General features: G+C 50.0%; 1 protein-coding gene and 1 pseudogene across 1 annotated transcript in view; one reads left to right on the top strand and one right to left on the bottom strand.

Annotated features, from left to right (window-relative positions):
• The window catches only part of CLS (cardiolipin synthase), a 42,355-nt gene that overhangs the window by 1,591 nt on the left and 17,559 nt on the right, over window positions 1-23,205 (top strand). The window lies entirely within an intron of this gene.
• LOC147890723 (uncharacterized) lies at window positions 245-6,086 on the bottom strand (annotated as a pseudogene).

Here is a 23,205-nt window from a genome sequence, read left to right as displayed (position 1 = left end):
TGGGTGAGCGGAGTGCCAAGTGAGCAGCACATAATCATGGCGAAGGACTGCTATATGGGCAGAGGCATGGCTGCCGTGTGCAACATGCTGATCTGCCAAGTTGGCCGTATATCAAGCGCCATTAGAGCTGGGTCTGCAGCCATGTGTGCGGCAGAAGAGCAGGGGGATGTATGGGCATAGATCTGGCCCTCGAAGAGGGAGGCATGTAGCATACTCCCTTATAGGAGGTGAATTCCACCACATTCTAGGGGGACATAAGAAAATCGGCCATTTTCTTCAATAGTGTCCTGAACAACTGCAACTGATTTGGAACTGCTGCTCCATCACAGCGTGTCCCGGTGGCACTGTTGCATGCCATGGACCTGCTAGAGTCTTCAAGATACCCAGTCAACACCATGAGGTCCATCCACTCGGCCTCCTCGTCCAGCTCAGAGGCTGGGAACAGACCAAATCATGTTAAACACCAGGTTTGTTTCAACCCGTTCAACATCTAGATCCTTGAGACCTGTATGGTGAAATCCCTGAGGCTGCTCCACAGCGATTTTGACAAATTGTCTTGCTTCCAGAATGCCTGGAAACCCTCCCAGCTGTCTCTGAAAACAAGTTCCTATTGAGTCTGGCCCCGAGTCTACAAGAGTTGCTTGCAATCCAACATGAAGTCTCCAACAAGTCTTTAACGTACCATGTCCCAGTGGCACTGTTAATCCATGGACCTGCTAGAGTCTACCCAGGCAACACCATGAGGTCCATCCAGTCATCCCCTCCGCCCCCCTCAGAGGCTGGGAACAGACCAAGTCATGTGAAAAATCGGTTTTGTTTCAACCTGTTCAACATCTAGCAAAATCCCACAACGTTGATCCTTGAGACCTGTATAGTGGCTGCTCCACAGCAAGTTCGACAAGTTGGCTTGCTTCCGGGAAAGCCTAACCCTCCCCAGCTGTCTTTGGAAACAAGTTCAACTGGTCCTGAGTCTACAGAAGTTTCTTGCAATCCCTCTTGTTCTCTTGGTCTTCTGGTCTCCAATTCAAAGTCTCTGACCAGTCTTCAACATATCTCTCCAGTATTGTGCCCTGATCCGCCTGGGAAGATCCTCCTTGTTAGTTGCCTCAGTGAGCATCACAAATCCAAAGAATCCTTGACACCAACATTTTCAACTAATAAGCAGGAGGCTCTGACTGCCTCTGCCATGAGAATGCCCCCTATTTCTGTCTGGAATGCTTTTATACTCCACCTGGACAAACAGTGTGAACAAACATCCAATTGAATTCAACATTGATTCTCACGTAGAAAACATTCCTTGGTTCTTCATCTTCTTGTTACCTGCTGTTGCAGCAAGCCAGGTACCTCCCATGATGTAGCCCCCAGATCTGCGGCTTCATGAATCTATTGATAGATATCAGTCCTTGTAATTGGATGCTACTCATTCCGCCTCAGAGCGCCCTCCATATGCTCATCCTCCTTGTCATAGGCGGTCTCATTCTTACTACTTAGTGCAATCTGAGCAAGCTTCGATGTCCTTCACCTTCACCAAGGAATATGTATCATTTGACCATAAAAAAGAAATCGCATCAATTAAAGTAAGACTCATAACCAGACACAGCTAATCTCATGAAAATGTCCTATCTGATCACAGTAGTAGCATTTGTTTTTCTTTTCTTCCTCTCACAATATGAAGAACTTTTGTCCTCCCCAAAGCATCCTTCTTATTTGCCTTACACGCAGCACATAAATCCTACATATAAGGCCAGTTTTCCCTTTTGAAATAGAGGTATGATGCTCTACCTGTAAGCCCCAATATGAGGAGAGCTCATGATGAGCCTGTCACCTTTATAGAATGTACAGAGAATGCAGTGGACAGGAACAAGGTGCCACATAGGCACATAATCATGGCAAAAGGACTGCTGCAGGCGTGGCCAGTAGATAGAGCAGCCATGTGGGCTGGATGAACCACCACATGTGCTACTGCATTCTCCCACCGCATGTGCTACTGCAGAGAATGGATCTGTATGGCATAGATCTGGCCCTCGAAGAGGACAGATCTGATCATGTCAAAGGCTATGGAGGGCAAGGTAGGGCTGGCCCATGATGAGGCCCATTTATAGGCCTGGCAAGGCGGCCAAACAGGGCCTAGTATTTGTACACTGTCTTTTGTATACTCGTCTCTAGAAACTTATGTGCGTGCAGGGTTGGAGCACATTGTCCTGCTAGAAGAAAAGAAAGTGAAGAAATAGGTGGAAATGGCAAGCAATCATGCCAGGATGTGATAGTGCTAAGCAGCAGGAAGGAATGATCAAGTTGCAATCAGCCTGAGGGAGCATGTGCTGCTGGGATTTGCCATCCAACCCCTAAACTGGGGGAACAAATCACTGTGAAAGGTCCAAGGCTGCTCCAAATGGCTCCAGATGAAATCACAATCAAGGTAGGAGGCTTCTATATGATTGCACAGGTGCTCAAAGAGGTGAAGTAAGGTGAAATAGGCTGATGGGGTGCCACGGGCATCCACAACCCGTGGCATGCTGGACTGCCACATTAGCAGCAGGTGCCAGCACAGCAGTCTGCAGCCACGTCAGTGCAGCAGACAGCTGACCATGCCAGCACCATGTCAGTGCAGCAGACAGCCGGGCACATCAGCAGCCACTCGGGCAGATCTGGCCCTGGGATCGGTTCTTTCAGGGCCCAAGAGGGCTATGTAAGGCAGCCCCTTGGGCCACTCCATTCATCCACTGTCCAGGCTATCCAGGGCTTCAGCCAGCAGCAGTTTTCAAGCAGGATCGGTGCAGAATAGGCAGCAGCAGACCAGCAGCCTCCCCACGGCTTCTACAGGGTTCCTAGAGACCTGTTCAGTCCGGATTACAGCAGCAGCAAGGGTCTGCATCAGCACCCCTCGGTACGCAGATCTGCAGCGAGCGTTCAGCTCCCCTCCCTACAGTACTTCTACTCCCTTTTGCAGTGAGGGTTTAGTCATTATTTCAGTTATTCTTTGCTCTTTGGTGGCCCCTTATATTTGCCTCCCTCAGATTCTCTCACTCACCCACAGCTCCACTTGTGTTTGATGCATTATTCTCTCAGTTGAGAGAGAGAGAGAGAGAGAGAGAGAGAGAGAGAGAGAGAGGCTTTCTCCCTGCTACATGGGCACTTGCAAGGAGCATGGTTTGGGGAGGACAAGCAGGGCGGAGCATCTTTCTCAGAGATTCTGGCACTTGAAAGGAGCACATTGATTGATTTATTTTCACGATCTGTGGCAGGGACTTTTCTTGAGGTGGATTTCCCCGTACTCCCAGGCATCCTCCGTTTCTCCTTCCGGCAGCATCGGCATGATGGACTCCTAGAGAAGCTGGATGGATTCTATGTGGGTGATTGGGTGATACACAGGGTGGTAGTCACTGGCATTTTGGCGGGCACCACGATTTTGACCATTTTCGTCCTATACGTGGAGCAGCCCGACGATGGCTCCCATAGACAGGGATCCACATCCCGGATGCCATGCTTCAGGAGCAAGAGGTACAGGAGGCGGTCATACTAGCATCTGTGATTACCAAAAATCTATCATCCCAAGAGGCAATCTTCATAACTGGTGCTGTCGTGGCCAACCGTTGCAAGTCGTGGAAAGCCTGCAAAGCTTTGCCTGTGACTTGAACTTTTTGTCTGTGTGTCTTTATCCCCTTGAGTAAATCTGTAAGGGGGGATGCGTATGTTGAGAAACCCTCCATGTGCGAGCTGTATGCTTGACACAAACCCACAAAGGAGCGGATCTCTTGGGCCGTCGTGGGGACAACCCAACTTGTGATAGCTTGGATCTTCTCAGGGTCGTTGAATCCCTTGAGGGCTAATGATGTAGCCCAAATACTGAATTTCCAGCAATCCGAATTCACTTTTCTTTGCGTTGAGATATAGCTGGTTATCACTTAATAACTGTAGGGTACATCGCACATCCTTAACATGCTGCTCGGTTGTCGCGGAAAAGATAAGGATATCATCGAAAAAGATGAACATGCACTTTCCAATATACTTTGCGAATACCCAGGACATCATCTTGTTGAATGTTGGTGGTGCATTCTTCAGACCAAAGGGCATGACGATGAACTCGTAATGAGCTCGCTCAGTTCGGAAAGTTGTCTTTGGGATGTCAACTTCAAAAATCCAGACTTGATGGTAGCCACTCTTGAGGCTAATCTTTGAAAAAAATCTTGCACCATTGAGTCTTTCCAAGATGTACTCGATGCGGGGCATAGGAAACTTGTTGCTTACCGTAAGCTTGTTGAGTGCTCTGTAGTCGACACATAGTCGTGCGGACTTATCATTCTTTGCCACAAATAGAATGGGTGCAGCAAAAGGTGAAGAAGAAGGTCTAATAAACCCTGCGCGCAGTAATTGAGACAATTGCTGCTCTACCTCCCCCTCCATAGACTTTGAAAGTCGATAAGGGAACTTATTTGGAGGTGTCGAGTCTGGAAGTAGATCGATGCGATGGTCTTACGGCCGGTTGGGAGGCAGCTGGGGTGGTAGATCGTCCCCGAGCATGATGTCTTTGAACTCTTGGAGTAGATACACCATTGCTTGCCCCATTGGAGGAGGGGCTTAAACTGCAGTGATTTGGCACTGGACATAGACAAGTGCACACATGGCACCCTTCGGGCGGCGCGACCTGCTTGAATATGAGAGATTAACGGAATCTCTGGTATGCTCCGATCACCGCGTATCATGGTGGGCTCAGATAAACCTTTCACAATCGTGAAGGTGTCCTGCCGCCAATCAAGCGTCGGAACATGCTCACGGAATTACTGAATCCCAAGGATCATGTCGCATCCCATCAAAGGAGTCAATATAAAATCTCGCGTAAACATGGCCTTCTGAACTGAAAAAGTGAAATGGATGGCCTTATGCGTGATGTGTGTGCGCAAGTTGGGTGTGAGCCCATCCACTACAAGCTCTTGAGCCACCAAGGTGCACCCCACTGTCTTGGCAAGCTGAGGGGAGATGGCATCTTCTGAACTTCCCATATCGAATAGGACAATAAACTGATGCCCGTTAGCTGTGCGTACGCTCGAATGAGCGCCTTCTTTTGATCTGAGAAGTCGCCCTCCCTTACCTTGAAAGACCACCATGGGAACGGCATTCAAAGCAGGGAAGACGGCATTCGTAGCTGAGGATGGAGGCGGGGCTGGAAGAGCCAATACATTGGCGATGGACGAAGTAGGTGCTTTCGCAGCCTTTTCGACAAGCCACTTCAGACAATTCTTCTTACCATGCCCAGCGATGTGCTGGCAATGAAAGCAGCGATGTTCTTGGTGGTACCGCTTCTGCTCATCGAGTTGTGGATAGCCTCCCATAATACCTGCTTTAGCCTTCTCATGTGGAGTCATCTTTGGCTTGGACTCCTCCTTTTGACCAGAAGCCTGGCCGTCTTTCTTTTGGAACTGGTTGTCCTTCTTTCGATCCTTACCCGCTAAGTTGTTTGACTGTTGCGGAGCTTTGGAATCTTTCTGGACCTGCTTGGGCTTTCCCCCGTTCAGCATCATCTCCTGATTCTGTGCGAGAGTTAGCGCCCGCTCGTAATCCGACGGGTTGAAGTTTCGAATGGTAAAATGTATGTTTGAGTCCAAACCTCGAACGAATTGCTTCATCTTGGCGCTCTCCGTCACGCCCAACTGTTGCGCTAGTGTGATGACCTTATTACTGTATGTTAACATAGGCAAACCATTCTGGGAGAGACGAGCGAACTCATCCTCTAGGTTAAGCATATATTGGGGTGGGAGAAAACGGGCTTTGAGGTCGGCCACAAACGTTGCCCAAACGAAATTCGTCTTAAATGTTTTCAGGTCAGTATGCTTACTAGCCCAATGCTGCCACCAAGTCACCGCCTCACTTGTAAGATGAGGGCCTGCAAGGTGGACTTTATCTTGCTCATCTTGAATCCGCGCTAACGGAAAATGAGCTACAAACTGATGAATAAATTGCAAAATTGCTGAATGGTCACACTTACCATCATACTCAACAAAATTTGGAGTGGACCGAGTGAGTGGTGTTACCTTTGTCGATGGCAAAGCGGTGGCGGAGACGGCTGGTGTGCTCAAACTTGCCTGCATAGCATCTAACATCTGTTTGTGTCGGAGAAGCATTGCCTCTCGGTCTAGCTTTTGTTGCCTCTCTACCTGGGCGAGTTCTGCGCATCGTAATGCCTCCTTATTTTTGCGTTCCTCATGCATCAACAAGAGCAGTTTTTCAAAATCCATGGTTTCTCTTTCTTCTAGCGGATTTTCTGCTTCTTTTTCCTCCAGACGTTGTTTTGTCTGGTCCAGCTATCTTCTGCTTTCTTCCGCTGGGATGAATGTTCTTCGAGTTGCTGGAGGAGGACTTGATTCTGCTCTAGAAGGTTCGCCATCACTTCTTGAGCATTTGGCGGAAGCGTATCTTGTTGGTAGTCTTTCTCTTCTTCAAAGTCTTCGAAGTTGAAATCTTTTCCTGACCCTTCCATGGCGCTTGATTGTGTGTCCTTTCTGGATCTCAACACAACCATACACTCGCAGTAGTCAAGCTGGATACAGACCGAAGCTCTGATACCAATGTAACATGCAATGGTAATCTGATTGTGTAAATCATAGCAAGACCTTCTTTAAACCTTTAGCAAGGAATGAGCGTTGTTTACCATAGAGAGAGAAAGGAGATGAGGGTAGAGAGAGAGTAGAGTCGACAACCGATTGGGTCCCTATACCCATTGAGGGCCCCCTCCCCCAATCAGGGGAGAATTCGCTTTATACTTGGAGAACTGAGAAATACAAAGAACACTCTTCAAGAGAGCAGGGAACACGCTTCTGAAGAGCTCACTGTGCACACGTATAGCAGACCCAAAGACTTGAGAGACTGACCTATGTAGCTTGTGCCTGACTGTCCCTGGACAAGGGCTCACAAAGGGGTCACAACATATGACAAAATCTCCTATCTAGGAACTATAATGCACTTGTCGATGTAGCCAGTGTGTCACCTTGCACCCAAGTGCATGTTGGAAAGGTCACCTCCCCATCTGTAAGCCCCCAAATGAGGAGAGCATGGGGGAGGGAGACCTGGGGCAAGGTATGCCCAGAGAAAGGGGACAGCCACTGTACGGATCAGTACGGGCTGCTGCAGGGCAGTGTACGGAGGGTGTGCAGGGTGCGCCAGGGTCTGGACAAGGGCTGAACAGAGGCGGAACAGTAGCAGCATGGAGTCGCACTGTTGCAGCAGGTATTGGGCAGGTCTATGGCCTGCAAGCAGGGCTGGCAGGTGGCGGGGTAGGCAGTCCAAAGGGGCTGGGCCCTGCATGGAACAAAAGGCCAGCAAAGGGCCCTAAATAGGACTGGATAGGCAGCCAACCAGCCAACCAACTGGTCGGTTGGTTAGAGCTGCTACAGACCAGCCAGTCGGCCCAATTAGGGCTGGCTGGTCGGTTGGTTCAAGGGGGCCTTGAGCCCTATAAAAGGAGAGGCCCTGGGCCTCATTTCATATCCAACATTCAGCCAGAGCAGGAGCAGACAGGAGCAGCCAGAAGCCACTCCCTTGGGCCTCACACTGGGGGTGAAGGAGAGTGGAAGGTGTGCTGCAGACTGAGTTCCCTAGAGGCTGGACCTTGGCTGTCTTCTAGGGCAGCAAGGTGTTGTGATCATCATATCATCTGGAGCAGCAGAGCCTCAGCAGACTGGAGCAGCAGATCAGTACCTATAGGGCCTACATCCAGGAGGTGTATAGGAGGCTGAAGAGCTGCAGACAAGCTGAGTTAGGGCTGCACCACAGCGAAAGACTGATAGAATAGCCCAGGAGCTCACACAGTGTGGTTTGGGATGTGGAATCACAAACTTCTTAACTTCAAGTGTATCAAATAGATGTGCAGACTCATCAATAGACAATGAACCAGCTAGATATAGAAACCACCAAAATAATATATTTCCGTCCAAAGCTATGAACACAATACAAAAGAGATAGATCAAGAGTCCCACAAATGGTATGGTCCTCTGATCTTACCACAAGGTCCTTCTCCTATCTACTGGCTATCTCTAGACTCGAGACCGCGTGCTCCACCTCGAGTGTCTGTAGACTTTCCGTCCAGAATGATCCTCTCCACCTTGCAGCCTATAGATCAGCCTAGGTGGGCAACCCTTCAAGTTCCGTCTGCAGCTTCTCTAGGTCTCTTGGTCCTCCAAAGTATGGGCTCCAAGATGGGTAGAAGATTGCTCCTGCTGCTTGTGTGAAGGCTGTTCTAGAGAATGGTGAATGAGGTCCTCCTTTTATAGGCCCCCAAGGGGCTGTAATAGAAGCGACCAGCCTGGCCAAATCTGGCTGACCAGACTGGCTGACCTGGTCTGTAAAAGGCCAACTGCGTTGGCTGGTCCAACCAGCCCTATAAAAGGGCCTTTGGCAGGCCCTTTTGGGCTGCTGCCTTTGCCCGTTCCTGCGCCTCTTGCAGGCCCATGTGCTGTTGCTCTAGGTCCCCCATGCAGGCGCCTATTGGCCTTGCTCATATTGCTACCCGTGTTCCTCTGCCAGCAAATTCGATGCCGTCTGAAGCAGTGGCTCCAGCTCGACTAGTCCTATCTACTGAGATGATTCACCGCCATAACAAATGGGTCAGTGTCCATCGTAAATACAAATACATGTTACACCATTGGCGTATAATATATATAATAATGTTTTAATGTCTACTAATCACGGAAGTGATTTCTCTTGTCATGACACTCCCTCCTGCTTGAATGGACATAAGTCCTCTTCTGGATCCTCTCTTGTCTCTTTCTCTTGCGTACTCTTCTCTTTTACTTTTGCATTTGCATCTCCTGTTCATAATCTGCAAATAGTCTTCTCTTGGTAGCACATGATCTCTTTTGAATCAGAACCGAGAGCCAATCTTCAAGTTCTGGTTTCTCTTGATGCCGAATATTCAAAATGCAGAAGTACCACTACAGTGCCTCTTCAATATCTCTTCATACTCAGAATTCTCTTCTGAATACCAAGCTGCTGAAATCTCTTTATAGTAACCTGCTCAATAAGCTGAAACATATTCTCAACAAACTGGTCAGTATTAAAACGATTCTCTCAATGTTTGATTGAACGAGGTAGACCTTGGCCATAGTTGATTTCGAGATGTATAACTACTTAGTCTATAGAAACTATAGACATTCAATCTCTTTTTCCAACTCTTCTATTTCAGCCCTATTCATCCTATCAGACGCTCTACATGGAGAGAAAAATATTTATTCTCTGTCCATACTCTGCAATCCATACTCTACAATGAATATGCCTACTCTCTATTCAGTTCACACATCCATACACCAGTGTTGGCTGAATGGATAGCATTTACTCTTGGTTCTATGTTCACCATAGAGTCCTGGGATGAGGAGGTAGAAGCCTCACCCTCCTGCTTGGATGCTTTGCCTTTCCCTTTTACAGAATTTGTTTTGGCAATCTTGGCTAATAGAGTAGTGTTAGAATTATTATTATATTCTAGGCAGTGGCCAATGTAATGTAATAAGCGGGTTAGGGTAACTTTCCCTCATAGAGGTTTTTCCCCCTAACCACAGTCTAATCTCTAACTACGATTAGTGATTAGATAGGGTTTTGTCACTTCGTACAGTGCGCCATTCAGTCCGTACAACAGTACGACTGAGACACAGCCAGTCCCGCCGTACTTTTTGTACAGCCGTACAGCCATCTGTACATTGTACGGATTTCGTACATTGACCGTACATTGACAGTTCCGTATTGTCAACTGGCTGCAGGCTGAAGGTGTCCGTACACTTTTGTTGCAGGGCCTTCTGTGCAGGTTTCATTCTTGCAGGCACTCTTGCAGTTGGTTTTTTGACAGGCATTTTTGCATATAGCCATTGTTTGGCTTAGATCTTGCAGATAATTTGGGGCATTCTGTATTTGTGGGCAGACATTGCAATTGGTTTGCAGGTTGTCTAAAAATTGGGGCTTTTGCATTTGGGTTGCAATTTCGCAGGTAAAAGAGCATTTTGGAAGTTTGCAAGCATTTTTGGACTCTGTACGAGTCAATTTGCAGACTTTTGCCACTTTTTGCAGATTTTTGGCATTCAGCAGAGCATTGTGGTGCATTTTGAGCCTTTGATAGGCTGTGACAGTATTTGTCACTGTGGGCAGGCTTTCTTCGGCAGATTTACTTGTGCATTTTGCATCCCAGAAAGGGATTTTACTTGGTCAGTTTGCTGTGTTTTTTTGAGTTTATCTGGCAAAAATGGCTTAGAACAACCCCAATGAGGTGTTTGGAGTCCTCACACAAGAGGATAAGTTGGATGGCACCAACTACTCCTTGTGGAGTTTTATGGTTCGCAATATCTTGGTTGGTAGACATCTTTGGGATTATGTCAATGGAGATGAAGCGGTTTTGGCTCGAAGGCCTCATGTGTGCCAACTATGTTTTGAATTGGGCTCCCACAAAGGCTTTGAAAACAATCACTCCCTGGTATAGTGTCTCTACAATCCTGCTTCACGCAAGATTTTTGTGAGTAGAGATGTTATATTCTCTGAAAATTCAGCACATACACATGCTGAATTTCAGATTCCAGCTTCTTCAGATGATGTTTTTGAGGGGATGCTTCATATAGCATTTGGTTATCCAGCTGAGGTTCATGCTGAAAATCAGAATTTACACCAACCTCCTCCTAATCCACATGCCCTGATTCAGCCACAGGCTGATTTTGTACCTCCACAGGGTGAGAATGAAGTTGTCAGGCAAGAGATTCGAGAGATACACGCAAAACAGTCCCGAATTGGTTGCTACAGACTCTCAGGGAGAGTAGGCTTGAGGCCCCATTGCCTGGCAGGACTCGTTGTGCAGTAAGGCACGCAGGGGGAGCTCTTTTAGTTGAGACAGCTTATGCAGGGACTCTTCTTGATGAAGAGGAGCCTGACTCTTTTGAAGAAGCAAAGGATAATGTGCATTGGATGCATGCCATGCACAATGAGTTGCAGTCTATAGAGAAAAATCAGACTTGGGATGTTGTGGATTTGCCACCAGGAAAGCATGCCATTGGTACCAAGTGGGTTTTCAAGGTAAAAATGGGTCCATTGACAGTTATCAAGGCAAGGCTAGTTGCCAAAGGCTATGCACAAAAGAAGGGCATAGATTATAAGGAGACTTTTGCTACTACATCTCGGATGACCACCATATGGTCAGTTTTTGCAATGGCTGCAAATTTTGTTAGGAATGTCCATCAGTCGGACATAAAAACAACTTTCCTTAATGGGGACTTGCAGGAAGAGGTTTATGTCAAACAACCTCGTGGGTTTGAACTTTCTGGCAATGCACTTCAGGTTTGCAAGCTTAACAAAGCTTTATATGGGCTGAAACAAGCCCCACGTGCATCATATGCCAAGATAGATGCATTCCTGGCAAGTAAGGGATTACATAATAGTCCCACGGAAAGCACCCTTTACATCAAGAAGGATGGGGGGGGTATTTTGGTCATCATTCTTTATGTAGATGACATGCTACTCACAGGGTCAAATGAGGTTATAATTGCAGATTTTAAGGCTAAGTTGAAAGCTGAATTCGACATGACAGATTTGGGCATGTTAAGTTTTTATATGGGGATCCAGTTTATACAAGACAAGCTTGGCATCGTTATGTCTCAATCCAAGTATGTGCAGAAGCTCTTGGATAGGTTCAACATGCATGATTGTAAGCCTATAGCCACTCCCATGGAGCCGGGGTTGAAGCTTACTATGTATGATGCAGGTGAATCAATGGATGTTACACTTTACAGCCAGGCTGTTGGATGCCTCATCTACTTATGTAATACATGACCCGATATTCAGTATGCAGTATCTCAGGTGAGGAGATATATGCAGAGCCCAAAGACAACACATTGGCAGGCTGTAAAACGCATCTTCCGTTATTTGCAAGGCACAAAGTCTTTTGGCTTGATGTTTCCCAAGGGGGGTGACTTGCAGATGCATGCTTACAGTGATTCAAATTGGGCTGGAGACTATGATACCAGGCAGTCCACTAGTGGCAATTGTTTCTTTTTGGGCAAAGCTTGCATTTCTTGGCTGAGCAAGAAGCAGTCTGCAGTGGCTACTTCCTCATGTGAAGCTGAGTACAGGGCAGCTTTCATAGCAACAGTTGAGTGTGTTTGGTTGCGACGTTTGTTTGATGATCTTCGTCTCTTATTGGAGGATCCTTCTCCAATTCTCACTGATAGTCAGAGTGCTATAGCAGTGGCTAAGAATCCTGTGTTTCATGCTCGCATGAGGCACATTGAGGTTCATTATCATTATGTGAGAGAGAAATTGCATGCAGGGGAGATCAGTATGATCTATGTGTCAACACATGACAATGTTGCAAGCATTTTCACTAAAGCACTTCCACGTGAGAAGTTTGAGGCATTTTGCAGTGCCCTAATCTTATCTCCTTTTGGGGATTGATTACTACCTTGTACACCACATTGGCACTGCAAGGGGGTGTTAGAATTATTATTATATTCTAGGCAGTGGCCAATGTAATGTAATAAGCGGATCAGGGGCACTTTTTCCTCATAGAGGTTTTTTTCCCTAACCACAGTCTAATCGCTAACTACGGTTAGCGATTAGATAGGGTTTTGTCACTTAGACAAGACCCTCATCTCTTTCTTTGTACTTCACTTTATTTCAGTACACTTTTGGAGTGACCTACATCTAGCTCACTCTCCATCTTGCTCACTCTTGCTCTCTTCCATTTTTCTCACAAGTAGGACGTTTATGCCATGGATGCCCTGGCTTATGTTTCTTACATCCGAAACATTTACCCTTCTTAATTAGCTTTTTCTTCTCATCGTTAGTCATGGAAGGAAATGGTATCCATTCAGGACGTGATTGGTTGTTAACATTTTGTACAATAGCTTTCTCCTTTCCTTTGTTGAAGGGTTTACGAGGATTCAATTTCCTCTCAGCAATCTCAGCCAATTTAGTAAGGTCTTTCAAGGTGGTTGGGTTGAATATCTCAACCTCATACCTCACTTTCGGGGTCAGGGCTGCTAAATACTTCTTCCTTCTATCATCCTCGCTCCTTCTCAGGTAACTTTAAAGAGAGTTTCCAGAACCTAGCTGTAAATTCAACATTACTCTCATTATCGAATTGCCTGAACCTTTCCCAACGAAAGGTCAATTCTTCTTCATGCCTCGGAGGCATGAAAGTGGCCTTAAGCTGCTCTACAAATTTGAACCATTGAAGAATAGGCTCTTTTCCCATTTGTTATAAGGACCACCACATAAAAGCATCCTTCTGTAGATGTAGTGTGGCAAGAGCAAGCTTCTCGTGGTCGGTCTTATCTTGATGGGAAAAATATAGCTCAAAATGGCGAATCCAATTGAGGATTTTATCCGCCTCTCTTGCTCCATCATACTTTGGAAATTCTATTCTCTATCGAGGTTGAAATTTGGCTCTCTCGGAGGGGGTACCTAAATCTTCATCCCCAAAATTCAGCACTCTTTTAGTCCCAAATTTTTCATAATGAACTGTTCAATCATATGGCTAAGCTGAGAAACCAGCTTATCAACGGGAGACTCCTCTCTCCCTCTTGCACTTGGATTATAATCCATGTGTATGGGATTTTGAGTTAAAGGCGTAAACTCAGTGCCTTGCTCTTGGATGGACTTATTTCTCCCTTCGTTTCTAAAGGAAAACTGCACGCCGTCTTCTCGTACAACTCACTCCCTTTTGCGAACGCTGCACTGGCTGCTGTCCCCCCTTTCATTAATGTCCCTTGAGATCACTCAAGTTCCATCTTCCCATTTACTCCTACCCTTAGCCTATGACCCATGCATCTACCATTCAATGCATCTCAATGCACCTTTCCCTTCCTATTGCCCCTAGGACCTAGACACGTGTGTGCACATTTTTATTAACGCAATTATCAGATGTCCAAATTTGATGCCGTTTGAAGCAGTGGCTCCAACTCGACTAGTCCTATCTACTGAGATGATCCACCTATTGGAATGGTCACCTCCCCATCTGTAGGCCCCCATATGAGGAGAGCATGGGGGAGGTAGACCTGGAGAGATTGGGCCTGTCACATGGATAGCACATGAGCTGCCATGTGGGCAGCTATCAAGACAAAGGGCAGGCCATGGACCTGCAATGGAAGGTGCAGCATGGCGACCTGTTTGGGCAGGCTTGTGGGCAGGGTTATTATCTGCAGCAGGTCTTGAACAAGGCGTGGACCTGTACGGCTGCATGGTGGGGGTCTACGTGCAGGCATAAGGCCTGCAAACAGGCCTGCAATAGGCGCAGGAAGGGGCAAAGGCAGCAGCCCAAAAGGGGCTGCCAAAGGCCCTTTTATAGGGCTGGTTGGACCAGCCAACCAAGTTGGTTTGTGACAGACCAGGTCGGCCAGTCTGGTAGGCCCAAACAGACCTAGGGGTCGGCCCTACCAGGTCGGTCCATTTCAGGGCCCCTTGGGCCTATAAAAGGAGAGGCATTTGGCCTCATTCATCATCACTTGCAGCAGCAGTTGGGGAGCAGACAGCAGCAGCACCTAGCCCACCCTTGGACCTACACACAAGAGGAGAAGGAGGCTGACATAGGGCTGCAGACTGAGCTCAAGGTGCTGCCCACCTAGGCTGGCTTCCGGACAGCAAGGTGGAAGGGATCTAGACAGAGAGTCTACATATGCTCGAGGTAGAGCACGCGGGCTTAGAGATCTAGAAGTGCCAGGCTTGTAGTTGAAGAACCTTTTGGTATTGTATCCTGTCCTACTTTGTGGACGGACGGAAATAGAAAAGTGTTGCTTCTATATTTGTCATTGAGCATTGTCTATTTACTGGCTTGCACATCTATGCACATAAGTTAAGAAGTTTGTGATTCCACACCCACACCACACTGTGTGAGCTCCTGGGCTATTCTATTAGTCTTCCGCTGTGCCTACCCTCTGTTGGGTCATTTCTAACACCACTGCCATAACAAATCGGTCGGTGTCCATCATAAATACAAATGCATGTTACACCATTGGCGTATAATATATATAATAATGTTTTAATATCTACTAATCACGGATTAGTAATTTCTCTTGTCATGACAATGCCCACATGGCAGCCCATGTGGTGCCCATGTGGCAGCCCTTTTAGCCATCTTTTCTTTGCTGTGAGGTGCTGCCCATGTGGCAGCCCCCTCTCTCTCTCTTTTGTTGTATGATCCCTGCCCTCATGGCAACCATCATGTTGCCCATGTGACCATCTCTCAAATCCTAGGTTCCCCCCCTGCTCTCCTCATATGGGTGCTTACAAATGGGGAGGTGACCTTTCTAACACCCCTCTCACCGACACATCTCGGCCCAATGCCAACACGTCGATAAGAATGCTCCAGTAACTCCCTCGTCGTAGTCCTCTGGAACATTTTGATTACGAAATTTTTTCCTGGCTTTTCATCCAGTGGCTCCTGCTCCACTAGGCTTGGTTTCGCTTCCGCACACTGTCCTGGTACACAGGTCCATCTCTAGTGTAGCACCTCTTGGCACCACCACCTTCAGTCACGTTCCCGCCTTCGAACTCGAGCAGTCTATTGGAATGGTCACCTCCCCATCTGTAAGCCCCCATATGAGGAAAGCATGGGGGAGGTAGACTTGGAGATATTGGGGCTGTCACATGGGCAGCACATGAGCTGCCATGTGGGCAGCTGTCAAAGCAAAGGACAGGCGTACGGCTTGCAACAGGGCCCTATGAAGGGCGCGCTGACGTCAGCTGATGTACGGACCTGTACAGCGCTGCACACGTGGCTACTGGCAGAGTGCAGGAGCACATGGTGCAGCATGGCAGGGCAAGGGCGCCTGCAAGAAGGGCCTGTTGATGGCGGAACAGTTGCAGCCATCCAGCCCTAGAAGGACCCAAGGGTAGGGCCCTATATGGGCTGCCCTTAGGGCCTGGCAGCAGCTCAAGAGAGCCGCCCCAGGTCGGCCAATCAAGGGCTGCCTGGAGGTCAGTTTACAGACTACAAAGTCGGGTAGAGAGGGGCAGTCTGGTCGGCCCATATTCCCCTACCAGGTCGGTTTTTGCCAGCCCCCTTGGGGCCTATATAAAGAGGCCATTGGGCCTCATTCATTTATCACTTGGAGCAGCCCTCAGGACAGTAGACAGGAGCAGCAAAGGGGGAGCCTTAGGCCTACATTCAGGAGGACAAGATGACCTAGGATAAGCTGCAGACTGAGCTAAAGTGGCTGCCCACCTAGGCTGGCTTCCAGACAGCAAGGTGGAAGGGATCTAGCCAGAAAGAAAGAAAGAAAGTTTATTAAAGTCTTCGGGAGACCGTGAAGGTCTATGAGACTAAAGATAACTGATACAATGAGCATAACGGTGGCGGTCTCAAAACGGGCCAGCCAACTTTTTCTACAAAAAAAGAGGTTATGAAGGACGGTGTGTCTAGTCCTGATACAAAAAAAATGTGTCTACCTCCAGATGATACAAAAAAGAAGGGGGGGTACCAAAAATGGGGCAGAGGGGGGAGATACAATATATATGTGCAGGTGGTGATCGTCAGAGACCAATCATAGAGGGGCCGTCAGAAAAAGAGGTTATGAAGGACGGTGTGTCTAGTCCTGATACAAAAAATATGTGTCTACCTCCAGATGATACAAAAAAGAAGGGGGGGCACCAAAAATGGGGCAGAGGGGGGAGATACAATATATATGTGCAGGTTGTGATCGTCAGAGACCAATCATAGAGGGGCCGTCAGATGGGAGGCCGGAAAAAACCCTGCGATAGATGATTGGCCTTTGACATCACGCGGCCTAGTCGAGCTCGGTCGTTGGGGGCGGCGGGTGGCCCTGTGGATGAGGGCAACGGTAACCCCGGTGGGGCAGGCAGAGAGTAGAGACGAGATGTCATGGACCCGGATGTGTGAGTCTGTCCGCTGGCGCAGCTGTCGTGGCTCTGGCTCTCGCTCACGTCCCCGTCGTCGGCTAGACTGAGGAGAGGTATCTTGTGACTGGAGGAAATCAGTGATGGGCCGCTGGGTGTCCTCACGCTGTGTGTGCTGCGCGTGTCGTCGTGCTCGGAGAGAGGTATCTCGGTGGCGAGTCATCTCATGTAAGAAAGCGGCTAGGCATCGCTGATCCGGGAACTGCAGCATGTGTGGGAGGGGGCCGAATCCGTCGCGGAAGAGGCAGTGGTACCGGCCTCGAATGGCAGAATAGATAGGACATCTGAAAGCACAGTGCTCCTCCGACTCGATCTCCTGCAAGTCGCAAAGTGGGCAAAGGCGGCCCTCTCGTGGGATACCCTCTGCGTGTCTGCTCTCGATCTGTAATCGGTGTGATGAAACCCTAAACTGACCGAGGGAGATTCGGAGCGCATGTGGTAGATGAAGCTGTGTGTAACCCGGAGGTGTGATGAAGCCCTCCTGTGAGATCTGGAGGCAGTGTCGGCGGTAGAAGTCGAGCTTCACAGGAAGCTCGGGGTGAAGAAACCATGTCCGCCAGGTGTGGAGCTGGAGCAAATCTGCTCGAATGAGCCGGTTGACCTCCTGGTCAGTGGGGGAGAGGGGAGATGGTGGAGCGTCGAGGCTGTACTGAAAAGGAGGCAATCGGTCTAAGTCGAGGCCTAGTCGGGTGAACCAACTGGAAAGACGACTATACCAGCATCTCTGGTCTCCATCAACGGATAAGGCCATAGAGGAGGATAGGGCTAGCCAAGGTAGGCGGAGGCGACCGTCGGAGGAGGAGCTGAAATCCTTGTCTTTGTGTAGATAAGTGATAGCCTGGAAAGCCGCATCGAGCTGTAGGGGTGAGGCGCCAAACTCTGCTAGAATGATCTGGTGTGGTACCGATGGTTTGCTACGGATCATCCGAGCAAACATCAGTATCTGTAGGCGCTCGACTCGAGCCCACTCTGTGTCTGAAAGGTCGGCTCTCCACCACGGGCTACCGTACATGCCTGCTCGGCGGACCAAAGAATCAAAAAGGAGAGACTTGGTCCGCTGGTCCTGGAAGTGGGAGTGGTAGCACTGTCGCTCCAGCCTGGCAAGAGCGGCGTAGCCCCGGCTGATCCTGGCCTGCATGGCCGGGTGCATCGTGAAGATCGGGCCTGAGAAGACAACGCCCAAGTATGTGTAAGAGTCTACTATCTCAACAGGGTGGCCGGCGAAGAGGAACTGCTCTCGGTGCATAGCGGGTCTGGAAGTGTTGAAGATCATCACCTTGGTTTTCCCAAGGTTGACCTTCAAGTCATGTGTATCACAGAAGACCTGAAGTCCATCCAGGTGTCGCTGAAGACCAGTAGCAGAAGAGGATAGTAGTACTACATCGTCTGCGTATAGGAGAATCTGGATGACAGCCTCCGCAAGAGAGCAGCCTGCACCTCCGAGTGTCCTGATGGTGGTCTCGAGCTCGTCGATGTAGAGGCCAAATAGAGTCGGTGACAAGGGACATTCTTGTTTGACTCCGATAGTGCTCGTGATCTCTGGGGTCCAACTGGTGCCAATCCTGACCTGGCCCGTCACCCGCTCATAGAGAGCTACTACTGCCCAGATAACCTCCGAGTCGTAGCCTAACTCCTGCAGGCGTCTGACGAGTCGGGCGCGGGAAACGGTGTCGAATGCCTTGTGGAAATCCACGAAGCAACAATATACTCTCTGTCTCTTGTGTCTGGCCTCCTCAATGATCCCTCTAAGTGTAAAAATGTGATCGTAAGTCGAGTGATCCGTCCTGAAACCGGCCTGTCCGGATGCCCTGAGCCCCTGTACCTCTGCGCGAGCACTGACCTCGCCATCTAACACTGATGCATAGATCTTGGACATAACATGTCCAATCATGATGGTCCTGTAATTCCCTGGATCCATGGGATCTCCTGCTTTGTGGATGGGTGTGATAGTGTTCAGGGTCCAGGCTCTGGGGAACCCGTGGCAGACAGCTTCATTGAACAGTGTTGCCAGGATGGGGGCTAGAGTTTTGATGCCATAGGCAACAAACTCTGTGCATAGGCCCTCATGATCCTTAGCTCAGCCGTTGTGAAGCTTAAGCGCTGCGTGGGTGACTCCCTGGGTTGTGAAGAGGGTGCAAGAAGTGGGGCGGGGGGTGGCTGAGAGGTCGGGAGGAGGCTGATTAGGGATATCATAGAGTGTACGTGCGTAGGAGTGCCAGAGGGAAGTGTCTGTGAGGGGGGAGGGGGATCAGCGTTCTAGGAATTTCCTCTAGAAATCCTTGGAGTTGCTACTAAACAGAATGTTTAGTAGTGTATCCTCATTCTGGCGCAAGAAGGCTAGCTTCTTGCGACGGACTAGTCGACGATAATCCCTGGTGAGATGTGGGTTGGCCCTAGCATTTCGCTGGGTCGTGAGTTGGAGTGTGCGGCGTAATGCTTTACACTCGTCATCATACCAGCTATTGCAAGGGGTGGAGCCAGCGGGTGGAGGGTGGGTGGACCGAGTAGTGGAAGGAAAAATGTGGCGGGCTGCATTGTGAAGGGAGTGGGTGATAAGGGCGGCTTGGTGATCTAGAGAGGGTATGGTGTCTATGTGTCTGAGGAGGGAGGCTAGGTGGGCTGAGTAATCAGGTGAGAGGTTATGATCAAAGTGTATTTCATGATAGGTAGTGTAGTGTGGGGTGTGGCTGGGAGGGGCTCGAGGGGCAAGGATATGAAAGAACAGGTAAGTGTGGTCGGCTCCTGGGGGTAAGGGTGCAGTACGGAAGTCAGTGATTTGTGGGGCTAAAGCAGGAGATCCCAGAATGTAGTCGACGACACTGGCTCCTCCGCCATGTGGGAAACATGTGAAACCAGAGGAGGCAGGCCACCGGTCTAGTCCATTATAGATGACCAAATCATGTATACGTCCAAGGTCCAAAAGAGCCTGCCCATACGCAGTAGCGGGAGCGCGATTGTCGGCCGAGGAACGGGGGAAACCCGAGTCCTCTGTGTCCATCTCAGGTAATAGGACCGTGGAAGTCCAGGAGTGATGTCTGATGTGCACCTGTCCTTGCGTTGAAATCCCCAACTAGGAGGACCTCTCCGCGTCTGGAGAACTCCACAATGTCTGAGTAGAGATCTAAATAGGGGGATACCCCCGTATCCTCACGTAGCATCCGTGCGAAATGTGACGTCTCTGGAGGAAAGTAGCAGACTGCAATAAAGAGGTTGCGTGTGGAGGGGCGTCGAAATCGGAGCCATAGGTAACGAGCATGGACATCCCGTCTAACCACGGATATCAAGCTCGTGAGTGCTGAATGAAAGAGTACTGCAACTCCGCCTGATCCTCAGACCCCCCCAGTATATCTGGTCTCCTCGCGGAATACTGACTCCCAGGTATAGCCACTGACCGAGGGGAGAGGGCGCTCGGGGCTCTGATGTGCCTCTGTATAGACCATAGGGTACCATTACAGTTCCATATGGTGCATGCTAAGGGTATTGTGTGCTGAGTTTGAATCTCATAGACCATGTCTCCCTATTTGGAGGGGGGAGCTTGCTACTTTGTCTGGAGTACCTGGTGGGGCTCGGCGGCAGGGGCCAACTAATAGGCGGCCATCTCGGACGACAGCCCACTTCCCCTCCTGACGGGCTACATCTCGCTGCTGAAGCAGGGTGCGCTGCTCTTCCACCTGCATAGGTGTGAGATCCTCATCCATGAAGATAGTAGGGTGGTCCCATAGTGTAGCACTCTGCCTGAGTGCTGCAAGTCGAGCCTGAGTATCCCTGAATCGGATGATAAGTGGCTGTGGGCGCGTGGGGTCCCGTCCTGTGCGCCATGCATGCTCGATCCCATGCTCGGCGAGGCCGAGGGTAGAGGTCACGAAAGCAGTTGCGTCCACTAAGGGGGTGAGTAAATCTGCGCGGGGGATACCATGTACTCGGATGTTGAGAGCCTTACTGGCCCTCTGTTCCTGCTCGGCGATGGTGGTTGAGATTGCTGCTTTGGGTGCCCGTCTCGCAACGTCCACCCATCTGGTAGTCTCCGCAATAGCAGTCTGGATGGTAGCGATCCGCTCCTCCACCTCTGGTGTAGTGCGCGGGGCGGCTGTGACTGTAGCAGTGAGAGAGACAACCTCCTGACGGAGGTGAGTGATCTCCTGGCGCATGTTCTGAATAAGCTGATCTTGTGCTACGGTATGATCCCGTAGTCGATGTAGCTCTATAAAGATGTAATCTATCGTCTCAGGTGGGAACCGGGGGGGTGCGAACTGGGACATGGCGTAGGGCTGGGGGGGCGTGGGAGATAGGCTGGCTGTATATGGCAGGGGAGTGGAGAAAGGCTGCTGGGTGAGGGGAAGGGGGGACATAAGAGTGGTGGAGACAAAAGGGAGCTGTGTGGGGGGTGAGGAACTGTGTGGGGGAGCTGGAGTGGGGGGCAGGCTGAGGGTATTTGGTACACTGGTGGGGGAGGCAGTGGTCGGAGTAGAGATGATGGCTGCGGGAGAAAGAACTGCATTGGTGCCCATTGCACCCGATGTTTTCAGGACTGGTTGGCTGTCAATTGCTAATCCACTCCTGGAGATGCGCTTTGCGATGTCTCCCACAATTGGCTTCGGAGACTGTTTGGGTTTGTGGGCCATTGTAGGACTTGTTTAGGTGCACGATTTCCTGCAGAGGCAGATCTTGTTCAACATTGCTGTAGGGGTGCGCAGGCCTGCGCAGGGCCAGTGGCAAGCCAAGGCTTGTAGCTGACAAGGGCCCTCAGACCACGAGGCAGGGGCAACGGGTGTTGCAGGTCCAGGCAGCGAGGTAAGAGGCAGCGCAGGCAAAGGAGGAGGCAGCGTGGAAGAGGGAGAGGGAATGTGACGGCAGGCAGCGGGGGGAGGAGGCAGGCAGTGGGAGGAGGGGGGAGCTGGAAAGGCTGGAGGCAGGCGGCGGGGGGGAGCTGGAGGCAGGTAGCGGGGAGGAGGTAGCGGTGGGGAGCTGGAGGCAGGCGGCGGGGGAGCTGGAGAGGCAAGCGGCGGGGGTTGGAGAGGCGGGAGGCGGGGGGCTGGAGAGGCTGGAGAGGCGGGGGGCTGGAGAGGCAGGCAGGTGGCGCGAGAGAGGCAGGCGGCGGGGGGGCTGGAGAGGCGGGAGGCGGGGGGCTGGAGAGGCAGGCGGCGGGGGGCTGGGGAGCTGAAGGCAGGCAGCGGGGCTGGAGAGGCAGGCGGCGGGGGGCTGGAGAGGCAGGCGGCGGGGGGTTGGAGAGGCAGGCGGCGGGGGGCTAGAGAGGCGGGGGGCTGGAGAGGCAGGCGGCGGGGAGCTCTGCAGCCTGTCAAAGCTTCATTTCCAAGAGAGTCTACATATGCTCGAGGTGGAGCACGCGGGCTCAGAGATCTAGAAGTGTCAGGCTTGTAGTAGAAGGACCTTTTGGTATTGTATCCTGTCCTAGTTTTTGGACGGATGGAAAATATAGTGTTGCTTCTATATTTGTCTCTGAGCATTGTCTATTTACTGGCTTGCACATCTATGCACATAAGTTAAGAAGTTTGTGATTCCACACCCCACATCACACTGTGTGAGCTCCTGGGCATTACTATCAGTCTTCCGCTATGCGTACCCTATGTTGGGTCATTTCTAACACAGTCCAGCTGCCACGATCTTCCAGTTGTCCCCCTCATAATGAGTGAACAACTTGGAGTCTTTTAGGCACCATGCTCTGATACCATGTTAGAAATCGACCAACAAAGGGTACGCACAGCGGAAGACTGATAGAATAGCCCAGGAGCTCACACAGTGTGGTTTGGGGTGTGGAATCACAAACTTCTTAACTTAAGTGCATCACATAGATGTGCAGACTCATCAATAGACAATGAACCAGCCAGATATAGAAACCACCAAAATAATATATTTCCGTCCAAAGCTATGAACACAATACAAAAGAGATAGATCAAGAGTCCCACCAATGGTGTGGTCCTCTGATCTTACCACAAGGTCTTTCCTATCTGCCGGCTATCTCTAGACTCAAGCCCGCGTGCTCCACCTTGAGTGTATGTAGACTTTCCGTCCAGAATGATCCTCTCCACCTTGCTGCCTATAGATCAGCCTAGGTGGGCAACCCTTCAAGCTCCATCTGCAGCTTCTCTAGGTCTCTTGGTCCTCCAAAGTATAGGCTCCAAGATGGGTAGAATATTGCTCCTGCTGCCTTTGTGAAGGCTGCTCTAGAGAATGGTGAATGAGGGCCTGGAGGCCCTCCTTTTATAGGCCCCCAAGGGCCTGTAATAGAAGCGACCAGCCTGGCCAAATCTGGTGACCAGACTCGCCGACCTGGTCTGTAAAAGACCGATTGGGTTGGCTGGTACAACCAGCCCT

Source organism: Dipteris shenzhenensis, chromosome 18, assembly GCF_047967505.1.
Source record: "Dipteris shenzhenensis isolate YYH24624 ecotype China chromosome 18, Dip_SZ_1.0, whole genome shotgun sequence".
In the NCBI taxonomy this organism is placed as follows: Eukaryota; Viridiplantae; Streptophyta; class Polypodiopsida; order Gleicheniales; family Dipteridaceae; genus Dipteris; species Dipteris shenzhenensis.
This window is presented reverse-complemented; position numbering and strand designations above follow the sequence as displayed.